At 40.3% G+C, this 26429-nt stretch overlaps 1 protein-coding gene across 6 annotated transcripts in view; it reads right to left on the bottom strand.

Annotated features, from left to right (window-relative positions):
• The window catches only part of EPS8 (EGFR pathway substrate 8, signaling adaptor), a 138655-nt gene that overhangs the window by 56265 nt on the left and 55961 nt on the right, over positions 1 to 26429 (bottom strand). Inside the window, exon 3 of one of the 6 annotated variants that reach the window (XM_075051312.1) lies at positions 17632 to 17682. The exons of 4 other annotated variants lie outside the window; for them this stretch is intronic. The gene's annotated coding sequence lies outside the window, so the exon portion shown is untranslated. Of the gene's footprint in view, positions 1 to 855; positions 875 to 17631; positions 17683 to 26429 lie in introns of those variants that run through there. One more of the 6 variants, XM_075051313.1, reaches the window with a different exon arrangement.

Here is a 26429-nt window from a genome sequence, read left to right on the forward strand (position 1 = left end):
TAAAAGATGAAGGTTTAATACAGATGTAATGCAAACCTAATGAGAAAATTATGGTTGAAATGGGAAAGAAATTGCATCAACAAGATCAATTGTTATTATCTGCATCACGGTGATGCCTTAAAGACCCGTTATGGAACTTCTCCCAATTGCAATTTGATAGTTATTGCTTCAAATAATTTATAATTTAGTGAATAAAGCTATTATTATTGACACAATGGTCTTTAGGAACAGCTTTAGAAATAAAAGGCTGACTAAACTAAGAACAACATCTACTGCAGAAGTGAACAAGATGTTCCAAATGGCAACTTTAATAGTCAAGCATGCTTGATTTTAATCCTCTGTTCATTTCTTTCAAATGAAACTTTTGAAATGACCTTTTGATACACATTCTATGAAACTTATCAGCTGAATTGTTAGAAAGATGCATTATCAAAACAAAACACAATTGTCAGCACAAAAAGAAACTTGGTTAGCTATTTTGGGACTAAAATGCCCCCCCCCCCCTTTTTTTTTTTAAACCAGCAGCATTTAACATCCTGAAAGTTTGGCATGCCAAACGAAACCTCTCATATAACAACAATACTGAAAAAGCCATGATGAAACAGTTAAAAGAATGCCTTCTGCCTTTAATAATGGGCCCATTGAAGTTAAAATTGACTCTGGAAAGTGACTTTCATCAGCCTGTAAACAATTAACAAATCTCTATTCAAATTTACCATGGGCAAATATTCTTTCATTTATACATATATGAATAACACATACTTGAATATTTCTCTACATCTCAGTCATTAAATAGAAAGAAGATTTCTTTTAACTCTGCAAAACAGTCAAAAGTACATCAGATAAAATACGTACCTAACAAAAGCTCCATTTCCAAAGTAGGCACAACCTGCTTTGTTGTACTAGAGTCACCTTACAACCAGCTTATCTTCTGAATCACTAAGTCAACTTACTGCCTCACTTCAACTGTTCTCTTCCTGTTTTACAAAGCAGCAGCAGCTGATTGACCTACAGCACATACTGTATTTTGCACCCACATATGTTCTGCTACTTTCCTCTTTCATGCAAAAATACAATCAAAATCAAATTCTGTTCTCAGCTCTAAAGTCTCCTGGCAGTTCAAGAGAAGTATGAGCTGCTTTTGGTCTTCTGTACTGAGAACAGTCATTTTTATACCTTTCTGAGGAACACCTGACATCTCCTACCTGAGATGCAGTTAGCAAGGCTAACTAGAACTGAGCTGCATTGATTACGTGCCAAATGTAATCATGTGGAAGTGTGGCGTTGCCTTTAGTGAGCACATACTTGGTAATTTTGCTTAGTACCTCTTTTTAAAAACTTTTTTCTTTTAAATCTTTGATTGCTCCTTGCAAAACGTGTTTACTGACATACCCACATTTTACTTCCATTCCTCCTGCACACCCCCAAGAATATGTCATGTATCCAACCTGGTAGCCTGTTTGGCTGCTCTAAGCCACTTTTTATAGAGTTCAGTACTTAGCAGCTGTCTCCAATAAGTTACTATCTGTGCCGACTGCTGCTCAATTCATTAGCAATTACAACCCTTGGGAAGCATCCTGAAATTGTCCTATGACTTAAAAGTATAAAAATACTCATTTTCTCAGCAGAATTTGCCAGGTCACTGTGCACTCCTTGCTCTGTTTCAGTGATTGCCTGGACCAGAGCTACTCAAGAGTGCACAGCTCACACTGCCATTAAGATCTTCAACACTTCCTATCAGCTATTGATTCTTATTACCTGCAATCATTGCTCAATTTTGCTACCCTGCTTAACAGTTTATCCTGTGATTAGCTTCCCAAGAGTGACCAGATCAAAAAAACTCACACAAATTATGTCCGTCACTTTTCAGTATCCCCCCACTTTCTTTACTTTCCATACACACATTTATAAAGTTAACATTTATTTAATAAGTCTATTTGCCATACCCTTTTATCATGTGATTTTTTCATAGCCCTATTTATAACAAATTCTGCAACTATCTGCTTTAAAGTGAGATCTAGAAAAAAACTTGGGTTTAGACTCCCTCACAATTATTTCACTCCTCTGACATCTTAATCTGACAAATACTTGATTTGTTATTTGTACTCCACTTTTATGAAAGTTGTGAAACGTATTTTAAGTAGAAGGAATATACTATATTACAACTTAAAGCTTCAGCCTTTGAAGTTAGCATACACACAGAGTTTTAAAGCAGCAGATTTTCACATTAGGGGAAGAAAACATGTCTCATGACTAAATACTTGCCCACTATAAGGCACAACACCACTTAGAGTAAATATAAAAAGCTTTAAAATTGTATTTTGAATCAAGTGAAAATGAAAAACTGAAGTCAGAAATTTTGTCTGTTTTTCAAAAAAACCACTCCAACAACCCAGCTTGTTCTGCCAAGCAAGCACAAAAGTTTTAGTGAGTTTTAGCTGATATGCAAACAAAACACCACTTGCTATTTGATAGTTGAGTAAAGCCAAAAATATTTCCTGTTCCTCATGCAATTTTCCACTGTTAAAAAACAAAATCAAATGCTTTTGAAATGCCAAGACAACTACTTTGACATGACAATTTCAAGAGGCTATGCAATGCGTCTATCTCTTGGTTCAAAAAAGCTCCTGAATATGAATACAAACAGACATCTTACAGTTATTTATAATTAGGCCAAATATTTATAACAGCATCAAAAAGCTACTCCTAATTCCCCCAAATTATCAGGCAATTTCATCTCTTTCAACCTAAATATTTAAAAAAAACCCACAACCCCAAACAATTTAGGGAAACACTTTAAAATTTTTTAAGTGCATGATGGAGAGAAGGGAAAAAACATAAAAGGAAACAGAATGTGCAGAGCTTCGTTTATTATTCACTTATACAGCTTTCTCTGCTGTACTTCTCATCTCGAATGCTCTTTCATCTCTTACAACCCGTCCTGTAGCAAAAGTCAACCCGTGCACACTGCAAAGCCATTGTCATCCAGGAGTCTATTAATAAACTCTACTTCCTCTTTAATCTTCCCTTTCACCTCAGCCCAGCAGCTCACAGCAACATACGCTGGTGTCCTAGACTTTAAGATAAACACCCTTCAAAATTAACTGTATGATCCCTCTTTAATAGGCCCTCAAGTATCAACAGTTTACTTGTGAATATGTCCAAGAACGGTCATGTCTTTCTTAGGATCTTGAGAAGACATCATGCTTACTCTGAACAAGAAATATGTAAAACCAGGAAAATGAAATAAGAATTTAAGAAGAAAAGAATAATAAGACAATAGCTAAAACAATAAGAAATAATAAGATAAATATTTAATATATTTGAGAAATATCTTAAACAATATATTATTAAAACCAGTAAGAAAATAGTTATAAACAGGGAGGGAATTCCTAAAACCAAATAATTACTAAATTCTCTTCCCACAGTGTCAGAGACTGAACAAAAAGAAATCCACCTACAACTTCACTGCTGTCATCAGCTTTATTTTTGAAGGGACTCTAGCATATTGATAGTAAGCAGCAATAGAAATGACAAGGGTCCAACCTTCATAACAGACAAACCATTTCTGAGTCAGATATACTTTGGTTCTTTAGTAGTCAACAGTTACAGGTGGTCTAATCCCAAACATGGGGAGTATTATAGCAGCATACAACGTGATTACATGTCATAAATATTCATTTAAAAAAATGCCTGAATGCTAAAATACTCTTCTCCTTCCCCACCTTGTTGCACAGCAGCCTAATGAAAGCAATACAATCTGTGTGCAACTACAAGCTGACACATTGACAACTCACATGCCCTGCCATTTAATTTCCTAGTAGGGGTTTGACGGTAACAAAATCCCTCAATTTATTTTTAAAAATCCCTTTTCCAGAAGGCAAGAGCTCTCTCATCAAAGAAAACGAGATATTCCAGAGACTGGTGCTCTTTTCCACTCATCCTGAATCAATCAGTCCCACCCAGCAGCAGATCACAATATCAGATGGGGAGGAGGGGGAGGGGAAAAAAAAGAGAGAGAAAGAGAGAGAGAGAAACAGCTTAATGGCATGGATATTTTAGAAATTATGAGGGGGAAGGGTTAAAGAGAGGAGGATGTAGGGGAAGGAAAAGGAAAGCCAAGAATGGCTGAAACAATAATTATCTACCGATTATGAAAATGTTAGTAACAAGTCATTGTTATCACATGTCCCAAACCCCCAAGAATTCTTCCCCAGCTAGATAGCAGGCACAGGCTGTAACTCTAGCCTAAACAAAAATGGGTGGACTATTACAAGGCAACATTTATCTGTAGCAGATCTGACATTGTAGCAATGTCAGATAAGGACACTATTTCTCCACCCTTTCCCTTTTAAAAATATTACGGAACAACAAAAAACAACAACAAAAAAAATCAGATGTATCCACGCTACACTGTAACTCACTAAGCATTCAATAAAAATGCTTCTTATTGCTATCCATAGCATTCAATACTGCTGTTCTACAGAATGTAGAAAAACTATTTAACTTGCTGTGTGACTTACTATTTTTCATTTCTTCTCGAACCTCACCCTGTTCACCCACACACGCTTTCCTTCCTCATGCTAAATTTTTGAACAGCTATTACTTTTAACCCTCTTGCTTCTCCATGCTGAGGTAGTTTCTTTAGTTATTCCTTATGTTCCTGTATTTTGGTGTCTTCTCCTTTTGTGTCTACCTTGTTCTGACCCAACACTCTCCTATTTGTATCTTCACTCCAGCCACAGATTTTACAAACGGAAAACTCCTGATAGAAATGGGTCCCACGGGGTCAGGTGAAATGTTGCTGCTGCCCTCTGCTTCGGGACTTGCTTCAGACAAGAACCAAGAGCAAACACGAGTTCTGCTGGCTGTTCAACATCTTACCTCAAGATAAACACCAAGATGCACATGCATGCATGAGTAAGTATTACTTCGGAAATGATCACTGGGGATTTTCCATCCTCGGTACACTGATATCAGAATTTCTCTAAGACAAAACTGCTGCCGGTTGGGCTGACAGCAGCTTTGTACTGTAATGTGTTGCATTTTCTATTAAGGGGATGGGAGCATCCAAAGGCTGGTCAAAAGTATGACAGGAAAAAAAAAAAAAAATCACACAGAAAATTGAAAGCTAGACCCTACAATTGATGCAGTTTCAAGACAAAACACTTGGACTTCATTCACCACCACTCTGGCTGTTGTCCCCTCTGCCTCTTTCAAGCCGCTCTTCATTAATGATGGGGGGGGAGGGGGGGGGGGGGAAGCTTTCTGAGAAAGGAATAGTACTCCAGTACGTTAATACAAACATGTTAATACAATAGCCACAATAAAATCATTTTGAAAATTCTGTTACCTTCAGGTCTTCTCTGGATTCAGAGCAGCTGTCCAGCATGGCCATTAGTGTTAATTACACTGCATCTTAGTTTACACAAATCTGCACTGAGTTGCATCCTGTATTTAGATTTTAGTGCATCCCCAAACAACCCTTCTGCTGGATGTGACATTAGCTAACTGGCATTCCTGCTAAAGAAACCTGGGGGGGATGGAAAGGACTAGATGTGCCCCCCCTCTCTGCTCTGAATGCCACTCCTCACTGAAAGCTTTACTTAAACCCAGAATTATTTACCTGTTTGTCTAAGGGGGCAAAGGGGTAGGAGCATTGCAAGAAACTAATGACTGTGTCAGACGAATACAGCTCTGGCCAGACAGGGGACACCACCACAGGACAGGGCACTGTCCAGGAGGAGAAGGGGTCTGCAACTGCGTTCACCTCCACCGAGCAGCGCGGCAGACGAGCTCAATCAACACTGCTTTTTCCAGTTTCAAAAAGTGCTTTGATTTTCATTGACACTGTCTGAAATCTAATATTTTTTTCTCAGTCCTTCAGTAGAAGGAGTACACTAAATTCATCAGCGGTATTCTTTTCAGCAGGAGGGATAGGATAAATTTATTAAGAAATTTTGGTGACATAATTACCAATCAAAGTAGGAGACTCGATATGTTAATGCAAGACCAGTCTTCAGAGCAAGAATTGTTAGCTAAAAGAGAAGCTTTCTGTCGGGAAAACTAATAAGATAAAAAATGCCCATTCAATCTTCTTTTTCCTACTATGATATTTTCCAGTGATTCACTGTTAAGAAAATATTCTAACAATACTATTAAGATAGGTATCTTTTGAGAAAGGGGAGAAGTATGAAGACCAACAGGAAGAACTGAATGAATCAACTTCAGCTAGATCCTGTTCATAGATTTAGCTCTTATTACTGCCACACTAATAAAGACCCTGCTTGAAAACAGGTTCTTATTCTGGCATGGCAACCTATTTCCATTAATTTCACTAAGGTCTGGGCCATGATTTATAATGAACCGTATTGAAAGAAAATAAAACAGCTTTACAGATACAAAAGCTTCAAAGACTTAAAATCCCTATTGCAACAAAGGAACGTTAATAAATATGCCAAGCTCTAAAGCCACCACTCACTGCTATTTTTAATTAGAGAATTAACCACCTCATCTAAAGCAGGATGAGTATTAATTACCAAGATCAGAATAATTATGCAGACCTTGCAGAAAGTATCACCACAGCTGGAAGACCAGCATCTTGTATAAAAGAAAAAAAAAGGAAAAAAGTCAACCCCCAAAACCCCCAAACACCCCCTCCAACACATACAGAAGAACAGTCTAAAGAGGAAGGTGTCTATGGCACATGAAGGAATTCCTAGAATGAGGTAGAAAAAGAGGATTATAATGTACCATAAAAATCAGTGTCTCTGGTAAGCCTACCTCAAGTATTTGAAGAGGATCAAAGAAGAAACTCTTCCAATGGAAGAGGTCATGGATTTAGAGAGCCACTGGCATACTGCAGCAGAGCTTACTTTGGCACCTCATCTACAGCACCCAGGAATCCCTGTGCACCCATGTGCACTCGCACAAAGGACACTGGGGGAAACATTTCCCACGGGACAAGCACCATCACTAACTTCTCCCTTCCAGTGTTCAAGGAACAGCTATAAGACAGTTACAAGACAGAAAGCAAAGAACTAAAATTCTGTTTAAGTTTAGTATTTACTGAAATTCAGAGCAGTAGTTCTCAATTTGTACTTGACTTTGAAGGTTACTGTTTTTATTTCAGACCTGAGGACGTGCCCAGCTGCCTGGAAAGCATCTACTTTATTTTTTTCCCCCAAGTACGGTAGTGAGCTAGCAAAGGATACTATTTTTACTCACAAATCCTAATCCCAACATGGCTACAACAGTGCATTCTATCTCCACCTGAAGAGAGATGTACAATAATTTGTTCTGTTTGGGGGTTTTTGTTTGCTTTTTTTTTTTTTAAACAAAGAAAAACACAACAAAAAAACCAGCAACTGACTTGGAACCACTGGCTGGGAAATACAGATGACCCAACACAGATACCACAGTTTTATTTCTCTTCTTTACACTCTCCGATTTTTTTTAATTACTTCCTTCTATTCCTTGTTACATCATACTTCAAACAAGATCATTAGATTTCAAAAGAGGGCACTCCAGACACTGATTTGAAAGTCAGCTTGCAGTGTACAACCAACAAGCCATCAATCTGACTTTAGAAATGAGAACTTATAAATGATATTATAATACCAGTGTGCATGTTTAGATGGGCCAGCAGGAAACTCAGCAAGAAACAGTGTGCGAAGGGCACTTCTTTCCAGATGCCATAGGAGCATGCTTGCCACCACCCTGAAGACACCACACATCAAGAAGATCATGAAATTTGGACATAGTTTTCCCTTTCACATTGAAAAAAGACTGTGAGTATAGCTGATGAAATATTTCTGAACAGTTTCTTGCACTGAAGTGCTTGTGAAAATGTTAATAAATGATAACGCTTACTGTAGTGGTATAGTAAGTATGTAAAAATGAACAAGACAATGTCTTTAGGTGTTGTTTGTTGTTTTAGATAAAGTTTTCCTCTCTGGCCAAAAAACGAGGGAACTCCCAACATAGTTAAAATACTGCTTGCTGCTGCAAGTTGACCAAATGAAACTGGCTTAACCACCTCCCCACATCTACTTGCAAGCTTAATAGCTGTGTCATGACACACTGACATTATTAAAGTTGGTGTGGTAGAGACCATAACAAGAGCTGAACTGAAACTCTATAATGACATACTCCAACCAGACCATTAAAATTAACATGGAGGAGGAAAAAAGGACAGGAACACTCACCAATGCCTCTCTAATTTAGTTTAAAAGAACTGTGGCAAGATCTAATTCTTGTTTTCACAAATTAAGTTTCTTCTGTTTTGGTGAAGTTGCTGTATTAGCTTTTATCCTGCAGGCTTTGTAGCCAGACACTGACACTGCAGTTATAGGTCTCAGACATGGCAATAGAAGACTCCCATTGCAAGGCTTTCTTATTGCTCCCTACTTAAACTTTCACTCTAGCCATATTTAAAAAAAAAAAAAGCCAAACACAAAAACCCTACACAGCTAATTTATTCTTAGCATGGCAGCACACAGAATAAATCAGGACAAAGGCCCATTTCCATTAAAATCCATCAGCTAGTTACTCAGAACCACCATTTTCTAGGTTAGTAGTAGGTTACAATCTTGAATTAAATAAGACAAAAAAAAGTTGAGTAGGAGCAACATCTACTGGTTTCCTGATTATCTTAAAAAACACACAAGCTCCATACTATCGTGGACCACCCTTTGATGGTATCCTTTGATAATATGGACGCAGCATCATTTATGAAATCTTGATCTCTTCCACCAGTAAAGTGCTCCAAAGGCCAATTCACACAAAAGTCTGAAAAGCCTCAAACATTACTATGGGAAGGGGTCATACTCTTTATCTTACTGTAAGATTTACATTGTCTATAAAGTGCGTGTGTGGGGGAAGCAGTTTCCATGCAGTTCAATGAAAACAGAGAAGGCTATGTTTAATGAAGGTGAAAAAATATGTAAGATTTAAAAGTTATTGATCAGACCACAGCAAATTAGCAATGCTGAGCTGAAAGGTAAGCTCACAGTGGAGCTCAATAGCAAAACTAAAACTTTTCTTTTTAAAACTTTATAAATGAACACATGCTATTCTAATAATGCTTGTTACCTCTTCAAACGTCCCTATTAAGAAAGGCCTAAATCAAATAATGTGCAAAGGCAGCAGCAAAGGAAGCTTCATGAGGCTGATACGCAAAAGCTCATGACTTCAGGCAACATTATTTGAAACAAACACCACCATCACAAGTTTTTGGGCTTAAACAAGATTTCAATCCTAGAAAAGTTAGTAGAGTGTTTATATTCTCAGAACTAATTAAAAATATCCCCCTAATATTTTTCAATGTACTTTCAACGTCATGTATACATGAAAGTATTAAATTAACACATGATGCCTGGAAAGTATGTGAATTAATTCCAAATCTAGTCAGCATGTCCCCTAAAAGGGACCAGGCTTTCACTTCTCATGCACACATAAAACACATAAGAAATAGAATTTGTCCTCAAAAGTATGTAGTTACGAAGATGTAGTGTATAGCAGCAACATTGCCAATACCTGCAAGTCCAACCTCTGTGCCCTATCTCAGCATGGAGGTTTGACTCTGAAGCTGGTTTATAGACACTAACAACAGAAAACTGTGTTACCTGCAGGAATCCTACTTCTTTCAAACCCAGAGGCCTAAGAAAATTACTTTGTCTTTAATCTATGGGGGGAAAATGCTGCCCTGAAAGTTGTTATCTAAGTTGCTATCCAGTCAACTCAACTGTTCACTACCTCTTGTATTTTTCATTAATAGTGGGAGAGATTGGGAAAAGGAGCCTAAATACAGTGTCCACGTAGTAAGGTAATAACAAAACCAAAACCGTAGGGACCCTGAAAATAAGGCAGAGGAGAGAAAAGGCAGAAGAAAACAAAATTAATTTTTAAAGAGAATTGGAAAATAAGTTGCACTATAAGCTATTTTAAGACGTAGCACCAGCAGTCACTGACTTTTACAAACCTTGTTTGCTTTTTTCATCTATGAAAAAGAATCCATATCACCATCACTTGGGGTGCTAAGTGAACTAACCGAGATATTCAATTTAATACTGTCAAAAATACAATGATTTTGTTGTCACTGGAAAAAAAAATATGTTTTTCAAGGGAACATTACTTTTTCCTTTTTTTCCCTTCTACTTGAAATACCTCCTTGACACCAATCAAGTAATCTAAAAATCATTTCCCACCCCACAGCAAAGTGGAGTAATGTAGAGATACAAGAAGAGCCATGTGACTTGTTCACTTGTACAGAATTGTGAAGTCAAATGACCAGTCCCTCTATATCATACAGCATTTCCCTGATGTTTTTCCTTCTGAACCATGAATTTGAAACAATAAACTTCAAGGACAACTTCCCCTCACCTAGGGTTAAAAACAGGCATATGACTGCACAGTAGGATGCATGACCTTGAACACAACCTACGCAGCTCTCAGCACTTTCAGACACACAATAACTCACCTGCATCCAAACACCAGCTGGAGATGCTTGTTTGGGTCACCAAAAATCTTGAGTATCAATTTTTGCTTGCATTAATGCGCACATAACCCAAAGAGACTATATTGCAATTCAGTGAGTAAACAAAAGGCACTATCTTAATCATCTAAGCATAGCTGATCAGTCCACTTTGGGGCTACCATTATTCAGCACAAAGCAATTCAAGTGTAAAAGAACTTACTAAACTGAGGTCACAGCTGAATGAAGTCAGACCCCGCCACGGTATTTACAGTGCGCTTCTGTAACTCAGCATTTGTTCATGGAACATTTGTTTCAGGGAAGAAAATAGACTGAACAATAACAGATTCCACAACTTGTGAGAAGAAAATTAAATTTAAACTTTTGGCGTTTCAGGTCTCTGGTTTTCTAGTTTCAATTATATATGTTTCTCTGTACAGATATAATTTTCTCCTTCATTAATCCGGGCCAAGCCCTTCCTCTACATCCATTACAATAATGAAAATATATTCAACTAATGTCAAATTTTTGAGGTTTGTTTTTTTACAAAAATTAGCTGATCAAATGCAGAAATGTGAATTTTTTTCCAAATCAATTAACAAATTCACATTTCCAAAAGCAGTCACTGATGTGAATGCCCAGGATTGACAAATTAAGGGCTTGACTTTCAGAACTAAAAGTATATATTTTTTAAATTTCAATGCCCTTATAATCACATACTACTAGGTTTCCAGCAAACATCCAGTGTCTGAAGATGACAAAATAAGAAACCTTTATAAAAGAAAAATTATAATTGGTGCAAAATGTTTCTGGCTCCAGTTTCCACAATTACCTCTAATTGTGGAGTTTGAATTTTCACATATCACAAGAAAATTTTGTCCAGGAATTTGTCATCGCTGGTTACCAAGCCAAATTTAATAAGCTATCACTAGAAAGGGATTCTGAAATACTACAGCTAGGTATTTTGTGGCAATTTGCACATCCATTGAATTGAAAACATTTTGCTGAGGCATTTCCAATGTCAATTTATTTGTAAAACTGATATCAGATAGGTTCCCAATGGAAACCTCTGTCTGGGACAGAAGCCCAACATACCCTGCTCCCAGGAAACCTCAGAGGAACTCTGTTTTTTAGTAAGTTCCCACAGGTTTTGAAGTAAGCTAACTTTCAAAACTCTTCCAGAGTATGGATTTACTGTTCTCCACTCAGTTCTTTTATTAGAAATAAGCATGTGTGAAATAAGCGTGGGTGGGAAGGTGGAGGGAAGAAATAGAAGGAGCCAAAAAAGCCACGTGTGGTAATACTTTTTGATCTTTTCCTGCCTGGAGGAGTGACAGATGAGGTTGGGGAAATCCGAGTGCACCACTCATTTCCATGCACTTCAAGAATTGTTCTAGAGCTGATTCTAGTGATCTTAACATGACGTAAAAAATACCCATCTAAAATATTTGGAAAAAGATATCGTTACCTTCCTACAGAGCTAAGAAAGAATTAAATAATCTCTTTACCTTTCAAGATGAGTCTCTACTTTATGTGGACCTTGCACAACTGATAGTCACTAGAGATACTATAGGTTGGAGTTTTCTTTGTTGTCGTCGTCGTCCCCCCCCCTCTTCAATTGGAATAAGAAGGATTACCCGTGGAGACAGTCCTTGAAGCAATGAATGTTGTCTTCAGAACTATTTTCTATAAGGCCCCTATCCTCCTGGTTATATCCATGTGGTTAAAAAGCATGTAGAGCCCTGCAAAAGATGCTAGAGAGAAGGCATCCACAGAAAGCTTTTGAAGGACAAAAGCTTATATAAAGAGAGCTGTCTCCCACATTGGTAGGCAACTAAGAAATCCTGTTTCTTATAAAACTTCACCAGCTCCTCACCAATGATTAAATTTTGTTTATAGAGCTCTGAGTTGCCTATACTGTTACATATTTTCTATTTGATGAAATGGAGAAGGATATTTTTTCCTTCTCTGGAAGGCACACTAGATAAACTTTAAACTTGTACCCAGTTTCAAAGGAAAAATATTTGTCCTACACAAAGCTTCCATTCAGAGTCCCTGTTTTTACTACAGTAAGAAAAATAGCTGTGCCCTGGATAATTTGTTCATGTATGCCAATAAAAGCACACTGGATTAGAGCCAGCACTTCTAGCAAGCACCCAAAGACTTCTGAAATGCTATAGAAAGCAGAACTTTTTGCTCTACTTATCCTTTTTCTATCCATCATTCCCAGTACTTATTTGTTTTCATTACATATGTCTTTATATTACTGTAAGAACCAACTAAAAGAGGAAAATAAGACTGAAGACCAAAAGGAAAACTTTTAAAGAAGCTCTTTTATGCAGAAAAGCTTTCAGCTATCTTTAGACAATGATAATGTTTAAAATGTTAAGCATGTACCCTTTTAACTCCACTCTAATTAAAAATTATAAAAGAGACTGCAGTATATTCACATTTTAGAGGTATAACGAACTAAGAAACATACTGACATAGATACTTAGGCACCTAAGCTTTCATGCAGCAGTATGATCAAGATATTCGCTGCTTAACCTAGGGCAGGTCTGCGGCAGAGCCAGGGTATAAAAGAACCTGGAGAAAATTCTTGGGAACTTATTCCGATCATAGAGGGATTTACTGTGCATGTGTGCTTCCCCAAAATCCAATGTTTTTCTAAACAGTTTTCCCAAACAATCACAGAAAATGGGGCTGAAAAGGAAAGAAGTCATCCTCCATCCTTAAGGCAGGAGCAACTGTGCCAAGGTACTTCCCAAAAGTAGTACTTCCCAACCTCTTCCTTAGGCCACTAGTGAAAGAGGCTGAAAAACAAGCCTGAGGAAACCCAGGAGCTCATTGGCCTTACTCTGAAAAAGTTTTTCTCAATAAATAACCTAAAACCTTATTACAATTTAAACTCACTTCATACTGTTTCTATCCAGAGCATACCCAAGAAATACATTAGGTTCTTAATTTTAGAAAAAGAAAAAAAGGTAACAGCATGCATCCAATCAGTGTTAAAATGGGCTTACATAAAAATATCCTGTTCCTCAGTCTTGTTTGATAAAGACAGTTGGCTTACTGCTACCTCCTCTCTCTTTTACAACTTAGCACTCATATCAACACTCCAATAGGCCTACAAGGACGTCATCTCATGCGTATCATTTTGTATGTTTTTCCAGCTAAGCAATCCAAAGCAAGCAGACGTCAACTTCTATCTTCCCATAGGAGCCCACAAGGCAAGTTTCAGGGGAAACAATATTACAGTTACTTCATCTATATATTATCTTTCATTATCTCACTGTTTTTCTAAACCCTATCCCCTTGCTTCTTCAACTTTGTATAACCTATTCTCTTTCCTCATATTGTTTAATTCAGCCTTATGCTTTTCTCCTCCTTTTCCTTTTGTCGTGCACATCTGCAGCAGACTTTCTGAAACAAAGTAATTCAAGAAAAAATAATCCAGCTGCAGCCTCAAAAATAGTTCCTGGTGTTGTCCAAAGACTTTAAGACAGGGACTTAGCTTGCCATCCACATTGTGACTGTCCTTCATCTCTGATTGGGTTGGATGACCACTGAGGTAATTAACACTGACAGTTGTAAATACTGTCTTTCCCAATGGAGGTAGCAAAACCATTGGGGGTGCGTGTGTGTGTGTGAATGGATGTGGCAATTTATGTTTCCCAGCTATTGCATTAAGCTTTCTGAAAACTCAGAGTCATTCACAGATAAATTTAGGTTAAACAGCAGAAGCAATTACTGCTCTAATTGCCTATGCCCTCTTTCTGCCTTTACAAGGATGCAAAAAAGTGACACAAGAATCTCAACTTCTCTCTAGGAGCCAGAGTTTGAAATCTAGCACAGAAGAGCGAGCTGCAGCTTGCAGGGGTTGAGGTTATGGCCCAAATAAGATTTAGCATAGGGGTAAGGCAGTTTACTGGGACAGCAGGAAGGTTGCCAGATGCCCCACCTTTGGGGGCAGCTTAGAGGGTCCCCAGGCTACCCACATTTGGCTCACATTCTAAAAAATTTTTGCCACAAACCAAGGAGGTAGCTCTTAAGAGTCCCTACCCCAAACTGGTACTTTGCAAAAAGCGTGCGGAACGAGGGTCTGCTCTCATGTTCCTCAGCCACTTTCATACGCTCTAAGAAACAGACCTAAACATTTTTTTAAATCTGTTCTCTCCAAACTTGCCTTTACCCCAACACCAGCTATCCATATGTTACTTCACCAACATGCCGAGCCAGTTTTATTGCAAAAAGAGGTCACAACATGATGGGAAGCCTCCGCAGACTGCAGTCAGTGAGGACTTTGCATGAGAGGTCCCACATCTCCTGCTGTTGCAGTCCGCAGCTGGACGCCGTTTGCCAGACGGCAACACAGCAACAGCATCTGGTGTTACCGAATTCCCACCGGCCTGGCCTGAAACACTACGTTTTGTCCTCTACTTCCACAAGCAAGTCAGAGAGATGCAGCCTACCGCTTGAGTAAGACAAGCTTCCCCGGTCCGCGTGCCAGTCGCCCACCCCACAGCAAAACGGCCCCCAGGGCTTCAGCTGCTAAGGCGCAGCAAGGACTGGGTGAGGGCAGACCTTCAGTCACACCTCACGCTGGTACGTCACCAGCAACCTGCCCCGAAATCGCGCTCAGCACACTGCTCAGCCCTACAAAGCCCTTTTTGCAAATCCCCAAGTAGCAGCTGGTAACGGTCTGTAAAACCCTCTCCCACGGCAGAGCTGCCCCACCACTCAGCACCATGCTGCTTTTCCCGTCACCTCCCTTGTTACAGCTACAAGACCCAGGCCCCCAGGCAGCCACCCTGGTGCGGGCCTGGCTCCGTGTCCCACTGAGCCACCTTCTCCAGAAACGACCCCGTGGGGCACCCACCTCACCCCCCCGGGGACATCGCGGCTGTTTCCCTCGTCAGCCAGGCAGGAGGGCCAGTGGGAGCGAAGCCGTTAATTGAGAAGTTGCATTGCATGGCGGGAACGGAGAGGTCACCAAATCATTCGCTGCCCACCCATAACAAGGTCAATACTCTTAGCCAAAGGCGTGGCACAATAAATAGCTAGCCAAGCTGGCCAAGCCAGCTACCTTCGTGCCCTTTGTCAAAGGGAAAACAGCATAGCTGGAGTCCACAGCACTGAAGGTCACACCTAGGCAAAATACATAACCAAAAAAATTTGCTTCCTTTGCCATTATTCAGCTTTGTGACTCAGTTCTTCCGAGCACACGTAAATCTCAGCAAATGCCAGCCTCTCAGTGATGTTAATGGGAGATATACGCACCCATTTTCTCTAAACGAAGTTAGAAAAATGGAATGATTGCTGCTCTAAGCAGACTGGGGAGGTCAAAGATCACAGAAATTAGAAAGGGAGGCAGCCATTGGATTCAGCCCTTTTCCTGCTGTGAGACTGTTCTCCTGGGCATGAGCTTTCCAGTTTTACTGTTGGAGCAGCACCTCTTGAAATTCTTACACCCAAAGGAAAAAAAAAATGCAGATGAGACAAGAAAGTCCTGCCAGCAGAAAGTTACTACCGCGAGCACAATCGTGCTGCCCTTCCCCTCCTGCCCGCACACCCCTGCCACGCTTGCACAGTGCTCCCGTCACCCAGGACTTTCTCTTGTCCCTTAGGAGGGGCCCTCAGTTCGGATTCTCACACCCGGCTAAAGGAGAGGCACACCAGGTTTCACCTGACAGCCTTGAGACTTGCTAAAACCCATGCTCATTTGGAGAAAATACTAAGAAGTTATTATCCAGGGATGGGGAGAAAGCATACACTCTTTTAGGCTCAAATAACGGCACTTGTGGCCCATAGTCCCAAAACCCCTTACCATTTCTGAAATATAGAGCCCTGTTGCCCCCATATTCCTCACTGCCTCTTCTCCCAGTGAAGTTAATGTATAGCTCGGTTAAGAAAAACTCCCCAGGATATTTGTATGCTTCTGCAAAGAACATATTAGAAAATCACAGATTCTGGTGCAGGAGGCAATCCATAATTCTACAAACAGGGAAATCCCAACAGATGTCCTAACATCTTTTCCTGCTGCCCAGATCAATTGGCGAGCACCAGGGCCTCCTCTGCGGTTCACTCCTGCCAAGTTTTAGCATTGCTTAGCAGATGGCTACTTCTCACCGTGCACAGGGCCTTCCCCTCCCTGGCACTGAACAGATTCACATCAGCTAGGAGCAGCGGCACTGGTTTCCCAGGCTTCACAACCAGCTCCCTTCACACCTGCACCGTCAACAGCATGGCCCCACTCTCTTGTTCAGGCTTGGTGCAACCTGGAAGCTCAAGAGGTGCTAAACATCCACCTTCCTTTTAATCAGGAGCAGAAGTGGCATCGCAGCCCTAACGCCCGTGACCAGGCGGCTCTGGCACATGAGGAGAACAAAGTGCTCCAGGAACACAAAACCCACGGCAGCAATGGCTCTCCTTCAAAACTGCAGGCACACATTGCACAGCGTCCTCATTCCCAGTAATAAAGTCTAACACACCGAACTGCAGCAGATGACATGTGCTTTGAATGTCTAAGAAGTCTTTAACCACCATAAATTGTCCTTAGTACGTAAGATAGTAAGGCAGCTCTAATGAGGGAGGAGACGATAGTCTCTTGGACTTGCTCTTGAAATGGAAATATGTAAAATGTGATGTCATGTAATAATGACATTATTCCCTAATATTAGGCTGTTCTTATCTAGTGTTCCTCTCCTCCTCATGTTTTAGTGCACTCCAAGGGGTTATTATCCAAGAGGATAATACACAGGATGCAGACCAAAAACTAGCCACACGCAATACAAAAACTAATGCCAAACTGACCACAAATGCTTTTCCAGAGCTGATTTCCAAAACTGTCCAAGCAGAGGCAAGGAACGGAAGAAACCTCTCACTCCTGACTCATGCTGTTGGCCTGGACATGAGATGGTTCATTACTCAGAAATGGCACTGGGACACCTCCCCTCCCCAGGAGCAGAGCGCTGCAGACGGAGGAGGAAGCATCCACAGCTCTAGATTTCTGGAAAAGATTGCACAAAACTCAAGGAATTTGAGATACATTTCAAGCCACAAGAGTAACAAAGGAAACTGTAAGCAGCAGAATAATTTTTCGTGTATTTTTGAATTATCTAGAGAGAACTGTATCTCTACAATAGAATACATCTTACCTACTGTACACATCCCACAGAGTCTGTCACCTGTGTTGCTCTCTCCCAAACCTACAAATAAGGCCAGAGGGAAAAGAAAGTATTTTTCATTCTTCTTTTTAATCCCTGTTAAATTTTAATCCCCGTCTTGTTGCACACAAAAAACAGACACTTGAAAGGTGATTGCTAATATAAGAAATATTCAGATCAACAGTTCAAAACTTAAAATCAAATTATGAAAGCAGAAAAAAAGATATCCATAGGGTTTGCAAGAATAACAGAACCCTGTTAGAAGACAGAAATGACATTTAAGAACTATTTAGAAGCAGGATGCAAGGGATAAAGTCACAATAGTGTACTGAGTATGAGACTGCCTGGACATTGAAATAGTTATTCAGCACAGATAATCATTACACATCAACTATGAGATAGGCTAACTGATAGCATGAGTTCGAAGTGAAAGAAAACTCTAAAAGAAAAAGAGCATCACGAAATGCAAACCAGCCTCTCTCCAAACAAAAGCTATAGTTTTCAATTATTTTTTCCCCTTTCAGAGAGTTTTAGGGTAAGGGGGCAAAGGAACCATAGAGCAGTCAATTGCCCAGCTTCCATTAGTCTCCTTTAAATACCAATTTTGAAAAAGATTCCAATTTCATGAGAATCAAGGCACTTGCATGCACCAAGATGATTCTCAGAAGAAAAACATGACATAAGTAATATTTGTGTGCACAGTAGTGCAGTCAGCTGGACATTTTTGTCATCTTTGACACTCACTTCCAAATGCCTCTGTAAATTATTTATTTCACCACAGTATGCTCCCAGGATTAAATCCCACACTGTAACTTGAGCATTGCTGTTCACAGATCAGTCTGCTCGGAATGCCCAAAACATTACTTAGCCTTGCCCAATTAAAAAACCTAAACCAGGAGAGACAATTGGCATTATTTGAATCCTCCAGACTTTAAAAAAAAAAAAAAGCAAATTGCACCCTCCCGTGTTTCCTCCACACCCCCTTTTCTTTAGGTACAAAGGAAAAAAAAATCTCAATTACCAATATCAGGTGGGTCAAGAACAAAACTCAGATGCCTGAACTTCATAGTCTTGACAGATTTTCAGAATAAAGTAGGGAATCCCAATCAATGGGTATCAGTCGAGAGCCTGCTCCTGTTTTAAATTACTAGGCCAAGTTAGAACTAACGCATGGCTGTTCTGCAGTTATATCAGCTGGGGTTTTTTTGACCGCGCACAGCACTTACTATATTGTGTACATAAAAAGGTGTGCATAGCATTTAATTTTTATTTGTTTTGACCACCTCACATAACCACAGTCTCTGGGAAAGGAATTAGTCAGAAGTTAACTGTTATAAGATTACAGCTAGAACATGCCTGGGTTGAATGCGGGTTCCACAGAGGTAAAGCTTAATTATTTACAGTTTTGTTCCTGAGAGACTAGGTCCTAAGGTCATTTATTACCAAGAATGAATATAAATCACTGGTTTCTATTTTTGTAGTTCAATCACCAGCACTCAATAAGAGCTATAAGGTGAGTAGGAGATATCCACCCTTAAATAACATGGGACGGGCTTTATGAGCAAGAAAAATGACAGAGGTTAAACGTATCTGCTTAGAAAGGGGAGATACGTTCCAAAACAAGAAGAACTGACATAAGTTGTCAGCCTCTTCACGGAATCTTCAAACGAGAGAAGTTACTGAGAGCACGCCAGCAGCGCTCCGAGCGACCCACGAAAGGGAGAGCTCTCGGGAGCAGCAGGAGGCGACGCTCCAGCCCACGCCGGGGAAGCCGGAGCCCCCTGCTAACCCCCGTGCCCACGGAACACGCCACGCGCCGGCGTTGGGAAGGGCGCGCGGATTGCCCACGCCGCGCGGATGGCGTCACTTGGATGACGCTGGCTGCGAACCCAGGTGGCCGACCCCACCTCCGCAGCCGTCCTCCGCCGCAGATCCTCTCCCGAAGCACCAGCACGGGTGCCCTTCGCTGGCACGAGTGCCGGGGAGACGCTGGTACGCCACAGAGAGAGGCAGGAGCAGCACGAGCAGCAAGCGCAGGCACACGCCGGGGAGGAACAGGAAAAGCACGCAGCCCGTGAGGCAAGCAAATACAAAGGTCTCAAAGGCAATACACCCGGGAGCAGGCGCCGCGATATTGACTGGCGTCGGCTTTTAAAACAACAAAACGAGCCCCAGGACCAGCAGGGATCTCGGCTGCAGCTGGAGCGCGCACCCAGTAGTGCAGGAGGACCTACGTGCCACAGTCCCCCAGTGACAAGGGAAGCTGAAACTGGTGGTTATACTCTATGGCTTGGACAAGCTGTCAGCCCAGGTACCTCTGTATTTGTATCTTTATTGCAGCAACCATCATGGCCCTAAAAGCATCTCCCACTCCACATAGGAACAGATTATTTCTCCCCGTTTTGTTATGGTCAGCAAAAAAAAAAAAAAAAAGACAAGGAAAGCAGAAGAAAGAAAAGAGGATTATCATGAGAGCAATGATGAACATAGTATAAATTAAGGCACAGGTCAGGGCAATATCTGGACCCTCCATGGCATGGCTTACATGAACAGCCCGCGTCACTGGGGCCAGCACCCTCACAAGCTTCCGAGCATGACGGTGGCTTGGATAACTTTCAAAGAGGATCCAGAAAAAATCCAGGTGATTTGTGTGTGTGTAACTTTGTAATACAGGTATTAATCATAGAAGCCCAAAGGGCACAATTTACATTACCTGCCTTCTGAAGATAAAGGTAGTTTCAGGAAACTAAGACAAATATCACAAGGTATAAAACATGCACACAGCCCCGTGTTGATTTGACTTCCAGGTAGGTATTTGTACCCTTTCAGATTTGTATTCATTGTTCAAGTTTCAAAAGCATATGATTTTTCTTCTACTTCAAGGAAAAAATTGCCATGTTATGCACTAGTAGTTAATGTACATTGGAGCACAAATCACCATTTGTAGAATAAACGTATTAGGAGGGTACATATCATTATAGCCAAGCAACGGTGGTTATGTTTTGTGATGACAGCAGTAGCAAAACAAATGCTTGGTTATAGGAGGAATGAAAGTTCAGTGATTCAGTAACATAACAAGTCAACTGCAAAATTAACATACACAAATGTATCACTAAGACAATATATTATTGTAGAACTTTTTATTCTGGTGAATAAATGGGATCACCCTGTCGTTACTGAGTTGGTTGTAATTGGGCATAAAGGAATGCAAGTGAGTTAATCACCTATCAGAAGTGAATATAGCTACAAGTTAAACCTTTTTTTTATACCTTGATTCCCCTGCCACACACACACACACAACTTGTTTAGCCTTAGCAGTAAACATTTTGTGGCTAGCTCTCTTTTCAGGAGAGTTAGGAATATGAAATTTAAACAAAATTCGTACCAAATATATACATGGACCTTTATTGCTATCAGTTAGATAGTGGCTTATCAAGACCCTTTGAATACCAGCCTATGCAAACATATTGAGTTGCATGTTTAACTCCACTCTATCTTTTAGCCTCTGAATCACCTATTGTTCCTCAATTCTGTGCTATGCTCACCAGTGCTTTGGCCTGTAGCATCTACTCCTTAACTGCACTACACTTAAAATCACAGTATATACTGCAGAATAATTTAGGCTGAGAGTGATCTCTGGAGGTCATCTAGTCCCAACCTGCTGCCAAAAACAAGGCTAACTTTGAAGTTAGACGAAGATATGATCTCCAAGTTGCGTACAATAATCATGACTCCTCAAGCCACCAGATATTCAGCAAGTGATTGACAAATAGCTCCTGACCACAAGTAAAATAAACTCTTCCATTTTGGTCCCATGCTTACATTCTGTTACATCTAAATGGGATCAAGAACAGAAGTAAAGGTCTTGGCAAGAGCACAGCTGCCGACCTGTGACTCAAATGCAGTTCAACAGCATTTTAGGAAACCTGTTGCTGGGACAAAGAGGCTGAGGAGAAGCTGGCATAGCAGGGTCAGATAGGTGCAGGAGCCCAGAGGAGGAAGATGGACAGCGTGGGGGGGGACGGGGACCGTGGGCAAAAGTCAACAGAGTATTTCTCTGGAGGACAGCAGCACAGCTCAGTTGGCTAACACATGGAGAGGTTCCTGCAGACCCATTTAGTGTGGCTTGCATGGTCCCCGGTGACCCAGAGATCCCAATTCATGAAGACATCTGTATTTGCAACAGCCTTGCTGCAGCTGTTTATACACTCTCCCCTTAACCGAGGCCTCACTACGGGGCCACAGGGAGGAGAGCGATTGAGTTACAACAAGCTCTGTCCTCTAGCGTAGAGCAGAGAATGAACGTTTACTATCTAGCACAGACAATTTGTCAGGCTGTAAACTGATATCATCATTTGGGATTAGCATAATTCATATATATATATACACACACACAAAAATATATATATATATTCAGATAAGAATTGTAGTACCTCAACATGCCCCGATTATGTTTGGCTTTGCCTCTTTGGACTTGGTATATACATTGAGGCTACAATAAGGAGCTATGCCAAGTGCAACAGGCTGTACATTATTTAATGGTTCGACCATCCTCCGCTACAGTTTGTCACGATTCCCATATGCAGAAACAAACCCTTTTAAGCTAACAAGCTTGAAAATGGTTGCTCAGGATAGTGTTGAAAGCAGTCTGCATTAGAAGGTGTGTCCAAAAGATAGGAACAATGTTCACACTTTGACCGTACTGGAAAATTGAATAACTGCTTCTCCACCAGCAACAGCAACAACAAGAATGTTCTGAGTAAATTCCAGGTACTTTAACAAGTCACAGTGCTTAAAATGACCCGCTGCTTAAAATCCCTAGTGGTTGTAGCGGTTCCTGGCAAACTGAAAACATTCTTCCTTCTACACTTCCTCTCTGCAGTACAGCTGAATGACCTTAGTGGTGGGAGAAGGTCAGTGCAGATGAGAAAACAGTCCTTAAAACACTGTTTCATTATATGATTTTTAACTACTAAATTCACAAAAAACATTTGAGTCTTGCGACTTAAAAGAAGATGCAGGAGTCCCAAGAACAAGTATTTGAGCCTCCCCAGACAATCCCTTCCTGCAAGTCAAGCAAGCAATAACATGAACAATCTCAAAACCATCAAACTACTAAAAGAAAAAAAGCAAACAAACAAAAAAACCCAACCAACAGGCAAAAGGAAAGGGATTGGGGGGCGGGGCAGGACTTGCTTCTAACTTCACATACCCCTTGCTTTGCCCTGTACATTGCAAACTGACATAAATCACTTCAATCTTTTGCAGGTCACTTTTAAGATTTGGTTTATTTGTATTTTTGCCCTGTGCCAGCCTCTTACGGTCTCCCATCCTCCACAAATGAGCAAAAACTACCAACAGTTCAGAACTGAGTTCAGACAGCTTCTCAATATCCTCGAGTGTTGACTTCCAAACTTTTGGGTAGTCAGGTCTCACCATTTTATTTCTTTTAGACAGGCACCTTTACCTTTATATCGATTGCTTTACCCTTAAAAGAAATAATCTCAAATATAATTTTAAGCAAAAATTTACTGTATGCCACATGTGCCCTCTAGACTCGGGGTACATCTCAAAGCCAAGATAAGAAGCTGGGCCAGGAACGGCAGAGTAGACATGGAATCACATAAAGAACAGCCGCCCTAGAGACGGCAAGCCCAGTCCTCAGCGTGGCTGCAGCAGCCTCCCAGGAACCTCTGCATCAACCCATGCCCAGCTCAGCTCACCTAATTACTCTTGAGCCTATTTCACCCTCTCTCTGCCCCCGCCCCTATCTTCATGTTAAAATATCATATATTTAGAAACTGGTAGCAATTACTCTTTTCAACAATTAACATCAAATTCCAAACCTCTTACAGCACCCAGACAAAATATTACTCTACTATAATTAATTCCCTGTGTTTCCTCTTTCCCTCATAACTTATTGCTCATTTACACCTAAGTTGCATCTTCTCATGTGCTTGCTAACAGTACCAGTATTTTTATAGTTCTGGCCACAGACAAAATGACAAAAAAAGGAATAAATGAAGTATCTGAAAACCCTGTGCCAGTCTTGGGCTACACTCTAGCTTGCTTCACTTCTACGCAGGCTGACGGGTATTTTACCACAGGTATTTTATCAACAGCTCTAGGGTGGCATACAGATGACTTAAACAGAAAGTTTCTTTGAACCTATTTGTTAAATATTGAAATAATGGAGAAAATAAAGGAAGTAACTTCTAAAAGCAGGTTTGAAGGACTTTTTCTGAATGCCATTTCTCCTCAAATGGGCTTATACTTTCCTTCTGTAAAAGTACTAATCTCCAAAATAAATAAATGCTTTGAGAGTAAAGGCAGTAGTTCTGGTCCAATAAATAACAACATAAAACTGGCACCTTTGCACTCCACAGATCTGCCTCCAGTGTGCAGTCAGGAGTGATTGTTGCTGACTAGCGAAATAAATAAGGTTCTGCTACTTTCATGCTTGTTTGAAACAGGATATCAATGCTATTGTTGTGCAGCAAACTGAATACTATTGTCTTCTATATAAAGATAAGTTCTTCATTAATTTTCAATTACATATCTGGACAGTTCTTGCCGCACCACTTAATAACAGGTAATGGGATACAAAGACAATGTCAGAGCATGCTTCACTCTGCAAAAACTTTATGATGTGAAAACTCTCAAGAAGGGAGTTTGGTCTACAAGATTAGGAAATGTTTAATCCAGAGCCAAATAGAAATTACAGCCTCATAAAGCTACTTTTAAATAAGCACTTTCCAGATTCAAGGGCTGCAATTTTGCTTCATAAATTGCTACGGATGCAAGCAATCTTAAAGGGGGGAAAACTAGAGCCACAAATCAGTAAGCAAGTGCATTGGTTTAAAAGATTTAACACGCAGTTTCCACTGCCAAAGTTCAATATCACATGTGTAGGCTGCAGGTATAGTACATAGAATAAAATACAACATATACATATTATACATAAATACCAGCTCATCATCTCCGTGAAGAATATAGACAAGAAAAACTATTTTAATTTATGATACTACCAGAATATGACTACACTGTATTTTACAGGACTGGTTACTAAGTGATTGAAAAAAAAATAGTCCATGCAAGTTCTCAGCATTCAAATTGGCAAGCTACCACTTTTTACAAACTATTAGAAAGCATTAGGAGAGGAAACATATGCTTGAAAGTGAGAATAAATACTCGGAATAAATAATTAGTAACAGTGCCTGCTCTTTGGAGCCTTGAAGTTGGAGAGATAAGGAAGCCTCTGAAAGAAGAAACAGATAGGAAAACAAGACAACCTGCTTCCAGAGCCTCCCAGGACTCACAGACAAAATACATCATCATTGTTTTCTTACCATTATCTTTCTTGAAGCTCCTGAAAGCTAGTTATTTCTCTTAAATCAAATATAGCATACATCATATTTCCATCTGGAAGCACCTGCATCTTTCTTAACATCCCAGTAAAAGGTCAGCATTGCTATTGTGTGTCATACTGCCATTCTTTTCAGAAAGTCCACCCAAGAATAACTATATCAAGCCTGAAATGCCTTATTAAGAAGCCAAGTGGCATTTTACTGTTTTAGCTAAGAAGTTCTGCCATATTGGTGGGGTGGGTTTTTTCCACATTCTTTTCCTTAAAAAAAAAAAAAAAAAAAGCCTTAATGAAGTAGTAAAAACTTCAATAAACTGTTCATCTTAGAATCATTTAGGTTGGAAAAGACCTTTAAGATCATCAAGCCCAACCATCAACCATGCCCACTAAATGAACAGACACAGAGACTGAATTAGTAGGTGATATCTCTTCTAAAAAAGCATTACTAAAACCACTCAATTTGTGCCAGTAATGATGTATGTGCTTGTGATATGTCAGATCCATTTCATTTCATGCCACCAAAGAACATGTCAAAAACTTAGGGCAGAGAACAGAAACAGATCTGTTAAAAGTTTAATGTTGTTACTGATAGTCAGAGCTTTCCATTCCTTCCATATTTCAGATTTAAGAGGATGTTTGACATCAACAAAATATTTTCCTTACATTAAAAGAGTCTTAAAATGGTGCCAAAGGAGATTAGAGGAACTTGCTCTCTTTTTTGTTGCATCTTTAGGTCAGACACTTTAAATAGAGTTTTTGGCACACAATAAAATAAACTAAATCAACTCCTCTCAAATTCACGGTGCTTTATGACTCAAGCTGCCAAGCCTTTTAGTTATGCCAAGCTTCTGCAAGAATTAAATGCTGTTCAAGTTAACCTGGCGTAAAAGGCTGGGTCCTCACCAGGTGACCATCAGCAGCGCTATCAGTTCAGTAGCTCCACAGCCTCCGCGCCCTGGGGCTCACAAGAGCTGCGTCTGCTCCAGGACTGAATCCTGCCAGCGCTCACCTGCAAGCCAAGGCAGCTTTGGGGAAAGGAGGGGAGGCTTCTCCCGCCGGATCACCTTCCTGTGCTTATTTATCACTATTGCTATGTCCCCCTTTACCCTGGTAACAGAGGCAGCCGTTTGAGCTGCTCAGAGACGTGCGATGCGAGGGTGTCCTCAGGAGAGGTGCCAAGAGGCAGGCGGTACGACTGCAGGCTCCCAACGCATCTTGATGCGATCGCAGGCCTGGGATGCACCATTTTGGTATGGAAGAAATTCTGGGTTTAGACACCTCTCTGAAAATATGTAGGGGTAGCACCTGTGCAACGTATGCTCACATACATATATGCTCCAAACATTTGCACACCAGAAACAGTTATAGCAACTTATTTTCATGATACTCAAATCATGACATTTGGTTTAAAAATAAATGGATA

This window comes from Buteo buteo, chromosome 19, assembly GCF_964188355.1.
Source record: "Buteo buteo chromosome 19, bButBut1.hap1.1, whole genome shotgun sequence".
Lineage (NCBI taxonomy): Eukaryota > Metazoa > Chordata > Aves > Accipitriformes > Accipitridae > Buteo > Buteo buteo.